Below are 9,737 nucleotides of genomic sequence, written 5' to 3'. Positions count from 1 at the left end.
ATTTCACGCGTGCGCGTCGATGTATGCACTCCAAATCCTTGTTTTTCCATGAATTCTCCACTTTGCATGCTTTTCTCTTCACTTCTTCCATCTAATACTTGCCTTATGAATTTGAAATAACTCAACAAACATATCAAGGCATCGAATGGAATTAAAGTGAATTAAAATCACCAATTTAAGGGCCTAAAAAGCATGTTTTTACACTTAAGCACAAATTAAGGGAGAATTATAAAACCATGCTATTTCATTGAGTAAATGTGAGATAAGTTGATAAAATCCCCCAAATTAAGTACAGATAAACCACAAAATTGGGATTTATCACTTGACTTCCCAAGTGGCACGCCCTTCATGCAGCTTAACCTGGCGTGCCACGCCTTCGAGCTCAAGTGGCACGCGCAGGGTCTTTCCATTGCTCAACTAGCCTGGCATGCCATGCCTTCGAACCCAAGTAGCACGACCATAGTCTTTTCTTCCTCCTTCCTCTCTAGACTTTTGAACTAGCGTGGCATGCCCATTTCTGGCGTGCCATGCCCATAGTAAGGCTATTCTTCATCTTCCAGGAAAATTGAACTGGCGTGGCACGCCCAAGTCTGGCGTGCCACGCCCATAGTAGACACTCCATCCTTCCTCTCTGGACAATAACACTGACGTGCGATGCCCAGTAGGTGGCGTGCGACGCCCTTGATGAGTCTTCACTCTTCTTCTCTGGAAAATGATACTAGCATGCCACACCTAGCATTCTAGTGGCACGCCCATGGTCATCTTTTTCTTGGCGTGCCATGCCTAAAGTCCCAAGTGGCACACCCAGTCTTCTTTCTCCTTGTGAGCTTGTGTTGGCGTGCCACGCCTTCGAGTTCAAGTGGCACGCCCAGTGTTCTTCACCCTTGTATGCTAGAACTGTCGTGCCATGCCTTCGAGTTCAAGTGGCACACCCAATTTGGTGTTGAGCTTCTTCAAGTCTTGGCATGCCACGCCTAGAACCCAAGTGACATGCCCAAGACACTAATAATGCTGGCATGCCACGTCTTCGAGTCCAAGTGGCACGCCCAGTGTTAAAAAATAGAGTTGGCGTGCCACACCCCCTTTGTGGTCTTCAAAATTGTTCGCTGGAAAGTATAACTGGCGTGCGACGCCTGGCCCTGGCGTGCCACGCACATTGTAAAGCTCATTGTCCCTTCTTTGGAGTTTATAACTAACGTGCCACGCCCATTGAAACCTCCATGGACTTCTTCTCTGGACTAGATAACTGGCGTGCCAGGCCTTTGCCTTCGAGTGGCACGCCCATTGAATTTCTTGCGTTGTGCTTTCTGGATTTGTGAACTGGCGTGCCACGCCCTTAGCTAGCGTGCCACGCCCATGCATTTTGTTGGCCTTTGCACCAAGTGGCATACCCAGCACACACGCCCAGCACACTTTTCTTGTTTCCATCTTCTTTTGTTGCTCTTTTCACCTGAAATTCAACAATAACTCATTTCAAAGTAATGTACCATAATATTTACTATTTAACTCATGAAATTGCATTGATTGAATGAGATTACACTCTTTTACTAAGAAGAAAGTACCTAAAGGCTGGAGGGACAGGAAAGTCCCAACTGAAGGACTCTCACTTGGCATGAGAGTTATCTTCACTAAGAAACCAGTCTTACCGCATACAATGAGTAGTATCCTATCTCTAGAGCATGTAGAGCTCATTCATGAGAGGACAGGACAAAAGTTCACTGTAAAGGGCAAAAATCTGAGCCCACACAAACCTCCATAAAGAGCTAATCGTCAAGCGAATGACGTTAAAAAAAATGCTTGTTGGGAGGCAACCCAACCTTATTTAATTATTTTTATTTTCTTTCATCTTTTTTTTCTTTAAGTTATTATTTTTAGGGTCATGATCATATGCAGTAGTCAGCACAGAGATAAAATTCTTCAGCAGTAAAAATAGAACACTCTAGATAGAGTGTTATTAGAAGTTGAACGCCAGCCAGGGAGCTTTGGTTGGGCGTCCAACACCCCTAATGGGCAGCATTGCAGGCATTGAACGCCAGCCATGGAGCAGCCCCTGGTTGTTCAAATGCCAGTACAGAGAGCAAGGAATCTGAATTTTCTAACCTCTTAGGACCAGTGGGTCCCACAATATCTTCACCTACCCCACTCACTTTCACACTTCCCTATACACACATTCCTATAAACCTTAGCCCAATCACATCCATACCACTTTTCCACAATCATCATGACTCCCACCAACCCCCATCCACTTCAAAATCAAATCTCCCACCCAAAACCCCACCCATAACCGAATCCAATCCTACCCCACTCCTATAAATACCCCTCTTCATACCCCTTCATACACACACATCTCATATACACTCATAAGCCCCACTTAGCTGAGAGTTCTCTCTCCCTCCATCTTCTTTTATTTTCTTCTTCTTCTTCTACTCTATTCTTCTCTTCTCTTTGTTTTTGCTCGAGGATGAGCAAAGTTTTAAGTTTAGTGTTGGAAAAGCCTAGCTTTTTTTTCTTTTCATTACCATCTAAGGCACCCAAGGTTGGAGGATCCTCTAGAAAGAGGAAAGGAAAGGCAGTAGCCACCCTTTTTGAATCTTGGGAGATGGAGAGATTCATCACCAAAGCTCATCAAGACAACTTCTATGAAGTAGTGGCTGAGAAGAAAGTGATCCCTAAGGTCCCTTTCAAGCTCAAGAAGAATGAGTATCCTAAAATCTGAAGAAAGATCCAGAGAAGAGGATCGGAAGTCCTAACCAACCCCATTCAAGATGTTGGGATTCTAATGGTGCAAGAGTTCTATGCTAATGCATGGGTTACTAAAAACCATGACACTAGTGTGAACCCAAATCCAAGGAATTAGAGCACCATGGTCCGAGGGAGAATCTTAGATTTCAGCCTGGAAAGTGTGAGGTTGGTGTTCAACTTGCCTCTAATGCAAGGATATCCTCATCCTTACATTAGGAGAGTCAACTTTGATGAGAGATTGGATCAAGTACTCTTAGATATTAGTGTGGAAGGAGCACAGTGGAAAAGTGATTCCTAAGACAAGCTCATTCAACTAAGAAGGCTTGACCTAAAGCCCATGGCTAGAGGATGGTTGGAATTCATCCAAAGATCCATCATCCCTACTAGCAATCAGTCAGAAGTGACTGTTGACAGAGCTACCATGATCCATTGCATTATGATTGGAAGTGAGGTGGAAGTAGATGAGGTGATTCCTCAATAATTGTATAAGATAGCTGAGAAGCCTTCCACCAATACAAAGTTGGCATTCCCACACCTCATCTGTCATCTATACAATTCAGTTGGAATTGTCATAAATGGAGACATCTCTATTGGGGAGGATAAGCCTATCACTAAGAAGAGGATGAAGCAAACTAGAGAGCATGCACAAGAGCCTATGCAGCCGCCTCAGCATGAGATCCCTGAGATGTCTCAAGGGATATATTTTCCTCCTCAAAGCTATTGGGATTAATGGCAGACTTCTCTTGGAGAACTAAGCCCTAATATGGAGCAATTGAGGGTGGAGCATCAAGAGCACTCCATCACCCTCAATGAAATAAGAGAAGATCAAAGAGCCATTAGAGAAGATCAAAGGGTTATGAGGGAAGAACAACAAAGGCAAAGGAGTGACATTGAAGAGATCAAGCATCACATTGGATCCTCAAGGAGGAGCACTAGCCGCCACTATTAAAAGTGGATTCGTTTTCTTTTACTTCCTTTCCCTTCTATTATTTTTCTATTTTCTGTTATGTTATCTGTTCTACTATTCTTGTTGCATGATCATTTGCATTGATGTCTTAAAGTTGTAAAATATTCCATATATCTCTCACCTTACTTAAAAGAAAATTTTATTTGAAAAGAATTGAGAGATGCATGATTTTCAAGTTTATAATAAGAATAGTTTAATTCTGTTGATGTGGTGGCATTGCTTTTATTTTCTGAATGTATGAATAAACAGTACATATATGAAGTTAAAATTTATGAATGTTGGCTCTTGAAAGAATGATGATGAAAGTGAAGTATTATTGATAATCTGAAAAATCCCAAAATTGATACTTTAAGCAAGAAAAAACAGCAAAAAAAAAAAGAGAAAAAAAGAAAGCATGCAAAAAAAAGCAAGCAGAAAAAGCCAATAACTCTTTAAATCAAAAGGCAAGGGTAAAAGGATCCAAGGCTTTAAGCATCAGTGGATAGGAGGTCCCAAAGGAATAAAATCCTGGCCTAAGCGGCTAAATCAAGTTGTCCTTAACCATCTGCTTGTGGCATGAAGGTGTCAAGTGAAAAGCTTGAGACTGAGCGGTTAAAGTCGTGATTCAAAGTAAAAAGAGTGTGCTTAAGAACTTTGGACACCTCTATCTGGGGATTCTCGCAAAGATGAATCACAATCCAAAAGGGTTCACCCAGTTAAAGTGTCTGTGGCATGTATGTATCTAGTGGTAATACTAGAAAACAGAGTGCTTAGGGCCACGACCAAGACTCTAAAAAGCTGTGTTCAAGAATAAAAAAGAACTTAACTAGGAGATTCAATAATATCATTTGGATTCTAAGTTCCTAACGATTCCAACATCTATGAGTTTCAATGGATAGTGAGATGCCAAAACTATTCAGAAGCAAAAAGCTACTAAGTTCCGCTCATCTAATTATAACTGAGCTTCATTGGAAACTTTGAATTTTATTGTATGTTAATTTTCTTTTCTATCCTACTGTGTTTTTAGTTGCTTAGGGATAAGCAACAGTTTAATTTTGGTGTTGTGATGAGCAGATATTTTATACATTTTTGGCATCATTTTCATATAGTTTTTAGCATGTTTTGTTTAGTTTTTATTTAGTTTTTATAGGTTTTAATGTTAAATTCTCATTTTTTCATTCTACTTTAAGTTTGTGTCTTTTTGTACAATTTTAGGTATTTTCTGGCTGAAATTGAGGAGCTGGAGCAAAAGCCTGATTTAGGAGACAGAGAAAGCACTGTAGATGCTGTCCGGATCTAACCTCCTTGCATTCGGAAGAGGTTTTCTGGAGCTAAAGAAGTTCACATGGAGCGATCTCAACAGCTATGGAAAGCTGACTTCCAGAGCTTTCCAGCAATGTATAATACTCTATACTTTGCTTCATAATAGAAGGCCTAAAAATGGCGTCCAACGCTAGCCTCTTGCCCCCTTCCAGGTGTCCAGCGCCCAAAGAGCAGAGACCAACGTCCAAACGCTCAGAGAGGACCCCCTAACCAGTGTTCAACACCCTAGAGGTCCCCCAGCACGTGGATCTCATAAAAGCTCATCCCAAACACTCACCAAGTGGGCCCCAGAAGTGGATTTTAGCACTAAATAGACTGTTTTACAATTACTAGTTATTAGTTTAGTATTTAGAGTAGAAGATCACTCTATGTTAAGGATCTTCGCCCATCATCTAGATTTTGCACAACATTTTCGTTCTTTGCTTTGTATTTCCTTTTAGTATGAGTTTCTAAACCTCCTAGGTTGAGGGGAGGAGCCCTGCTGAGTCCTATGAACTAATAAAAGTATTACTATTTCTCTTCGGTCTGTGTTTGATTTAATTCTAAGATGTATAATCGTTCTTCAACATGGTGAATAGGATGATTAGTGACAATCAGCTCTATTCATTATACTCAGACGAACGTGCTTGACAAATATCCGCGTCTACTTGGGTTCGTGTGAATACGTGACTGCAAAGCGCAAACCAACAGCTATGTTTATACATCTCTCAGATGGCTAATCCACGACTTCGTTGGGGACTTCTCGAGACACTAGTTCAGTTGATTTCTAGGGAGATTAGGGTCTCTGTTGTAGAGGCTAGACACCAAAGAAGCAACATTCTCTGATCCGGAAGATTTGACCTTGTCTGTGTCGTTTTGAGTAGGATCGCCAAGAGAATGAGCTGCTAGAGCTTTACCCTCCATCAGATTGAATGACCACGGCCAATGGCGTTTGATCTGGAGCATAGGAGATTGATGACCACGACCCATGGCGTAAATCACATACAGCCTGCCATTGAAGAAATCACTCACAAACAAAGAAGACAGTAAGATTTGAGTTAATTTAGAAAGATAAGGCAACTCCAATCCTTAACCATTCCTATTACTGATTCCAATTCACAATCAAACCGCATCTAGACATAACCAACTCTTCTGATTCCACCTGACTAAAACTTACAAAATAACCATAGCTTGTTTCAAACCACAATCCTCGTGGGATCGACCCTGACTCACTCAGGTATTAATTGCACGACCCAGTGTACTTGCTGGTACAACTGTACGGAGTGTGGGGATTTGTGCACCAGTGGTCTTAGAGAGGTTAGAGATTAGAGTTACTAAGTCAGAAAGGTTCTGCTTAGGGGTCTCCATATTCCCTTTAGAGGATGGGAATAGTGGTCTGTTGTTGAACTTATTCTGGTTCCTTCCACCTTGATTGTTATTGAAGCCTTACTAAGGCTTCTGTTGATCCTTCCATGAAAGGTTAGGATGATTCTTCCATGAAGGGTTGAGGTGTTTCCATAGGGTTCTTCCATGTAATTCACCTCTTCCATGGTGGGTTGATCAAGATCATAAGCATCTACATCAGGAGATACTTCTTGGGTGCTGCCAGCTGCAGCTTGCATTCCAATCAAATACTAAGAAATCAAATTGACCTGCTGGGTCAAGATCTTGTTTTGAGCCAATATGGCATTCAAAGTATCAACTTCAAGAACTCCTTTCTTCTGAGAGACTCCATGATTTACAGGATTTCTCTCAGAGGTGTACATGAATTGGTTGTTTGCAACCATCTCAATGAGTTCTCTTACTTTTGCAGGGATTTTCTTTAAGTTGAGTGATCCACCTGTAGAGCTGTCCAATGAAATTTTGGATATCTCAGACAGACCATCATAGAACACACCTATGATAGACCATTTAGAAAGCATGTCAGGAGGACATATCCTGATCAATTGCTTGTATCTTTCCCAAGCTTCATAGAGGGGTTCACCATCTCTTTGTCTGAAAGTTTGAACTTCCACTCTGATTTTGCTCATCCTTTAAGGGGAAAAAATTTAGCAAGGAAAGCATTAACTAGCCTTTTCCAATAGTTTAAGATCTCTTTTGGTTGAGAATCCAACCATATCTTAGCTTTGTCTCTTACAGCAAAGGAAAAGAGCATAAGTTTGTAGACCTCAGGACTCACTCCATTAGGCTTGACTGTGTCACAGATTAGCAAGAATTCAGCTAAGAACTGATGTGGATCTTCCATTGGAAGTCCATCGAATTTGTAATTCTGTTGCAGAAGAGAAACTAACTGAGGCTTAAGCTCAAAATTGTTAGCTCCGATGGCGGGTACAGAGATACTTCTGCCATATAAGTCAGAGGTAGGCATGGTGAAGTCACCAAGAACATTTCTTGCCTCTTCTTGAGGTTCGACCATGTCTTCTATTTCTTGTTCAAAATCTTCTGAAAGGTTTCTTCCGAAGTGTTGTGCTTTGATTTGTTGTAAGCTCCTCCTTAAAGTCCTCTCAGGTTTAGGATCAAGATTAAAGAGAGGTTCTTTATCCCTGTTCCTGGTCATAAACAAGAAAAGAAAGGAAGCTTCTATGCCTGATTTGGGTCTAGAGAACTTTCAGTGAGATGTGAAGAAAGAAGAGGAAGATAGAAAAGTGAAGATGAAAGAAGAGAGAGGAGAAGTAATTCGAATAAATAGAAGTAAATAGGAGAAGAATTAGAAATAGAAAAGATAAACAAGAATTAAAATATTTTTGTTTTTGTTTTATTTAATAATTAAATTTTGAAAATAAAGGTTAGTTAATTAAAAGGAGTTGAAATTTAGTTAATGAATTTTCAAAAATAGAAGAGAGAGAAGAAGAAGAGAATTTTCGAAAATTAGAAGAGAGAAGAGTTCGTTAGGAAGTTTTGAAAAAGAAGAAAGAGACGAGAAGTAATTAATTAAGAAAGATTTGAAAATAAGATAAGATAGAAGGTAAAAAAAATATTTGATTTTAAAAAATTTTAAAAAGTCAACAAGATAAGATAAGAATTAAAAAGATTTGAGAAAGTTTTAATTTTAATATTTAAAAAGAAAAGATAAGATGGAAAAGACAAGACAAGTTAGGTAAGATAAGATAAGATAAGAAAGTTAAGAAAAGATAAGTTTTAAAAATTAAAAAGATTTGAAATTAAAATTTGAAATTTTGAAAATTAAATTTTGAAATTTGAATTTCAAATAAGAAAAGATAATATTTCGAAAAAGATATGATTTTTGAAAAAGATATTATTTTAAAAAGATTTGATTTTTGAATTTAAAACTAAGATAAGATAAGACAAAAATTTTGAAATTAAAATCTGATTTTTTATTGTTAATTTTCGAAAATATTAATTAAAAGATAAGATAGAAAAGATATATTTTTTATTTTTGAATTTAATGAAGAAAGAGAAAAACAAGTAAAAGACATGAAACTTAAAACTTTTAGATCTAATGACTCTTAGTGTGCGAAAATTTGAAGGAAAAACACAAGGGGACACCAAACTTAAAAATTTTAAGATCAAAATAAAAAGAAAACACAAGAACACTTTGAAGATTAGGAAGAACACCAAGAACAAAACTCAAAAAATTCAAAGAACTCAAAAACACACAAAATACACCAAACTTAAAATTTTTGAAAACTAACCACAAAATTTTCGAAAAATTAAAGAAAACACAAAAGAAGTCACTAAACTTTAAAGATTTGACACAAGAATCACACAAAAGACACTAATTTTGAAAATTTTTAGAAAGAAAGACTCAAAATTTTCGAAAAATTCAACAAGAACAGAAACAAAAGACTCAAACCAAGAACAAAGATTAAACAAAGAAAAAAAATTTGACAAATATTTATTTGACTTTTTCGAAAACAAAAAGAAGAAAATAAAAGAAAAGCTAACAAAATTAAAGATAATACCTGTAACAACCCTAATTTTCGAGTATGCGAGATCTTTTCTGAAGGCACGGATTTTGCCAGAAGATCAGTAAAGGGAACACCTCTTCTATATCAACAAGTATCTCAATCCTCATTGTCATTATGTCATCCTTAAGCTAGAACCTTTTCGGAGGCAAGCTCGATAACACGGTCACGAAGAACCTAGTTTTTGAATCGTATCGGTTGGCAGTTTTGATTCTGATTTTCGTAAATAGTCTCTGTTTGATGAACAGGACTCGATTCATGAGAGGAGAGAGATAATATTATAATATTATCATTATATTAGTATTCGAAAATTCTTGAATGATATTATAAGGTTACCTGGTCTGTTTTAGTTAAAAACAGAAAATCGGTTTAACCGGGTTCACAGTTTACTGGTGCAGCTTAGCACCAGCACTCTCTGATGACTTTAGGAATGCTAAGGCCTCATTATTCATGTTTTATTCTCATAATAAATATGTTACTAGTGTTATTTATGCTAGTAGCTCAGAAAATAATTTTTAGAGATGTTTTTACAAGTGTTCCGATACATCTAGTTTTAGTAGTTATACACCTGAGATATTTTAATATTATTTTAATCCACCTCCAAGCCAACCAATCAAAACTCACCTTACACCCCCAAGACCTCCAAGGCTGTCTCATTTCATCATTTTGGCCGAAAATAACAAGAGAGAAAAGAGAGAAACTTTCATGAACACTTAATCTTCAAAGCTTGATTTCTTCTGAACTAAAACTCAAATAAAAGCTCCGATTTCACCAAAATGATCCTCTCTTCTTCCTCTACATAACCATGTAACTTATCAAGG

The sequence above is a fragment of the Arachis ipaensis genome, chromosome B06 (assembly GCF_000816755.2).
Source record: "Arachis ipaensis cultivar K30076 chromosome B06, Araip1.1, whole genome shotgun sequence".
Lineage (NCBI taxonomy): Eukaryota > Viridiplantae > Streptophyta > Magnoliopsida > Fabales > Fabaceae > Arachis > Arachis ipaensis.
The sequence above is the reverse complement of the archived record's forward strand: the minus strand, read 5'-3'. Positions refer to the sequence as shown.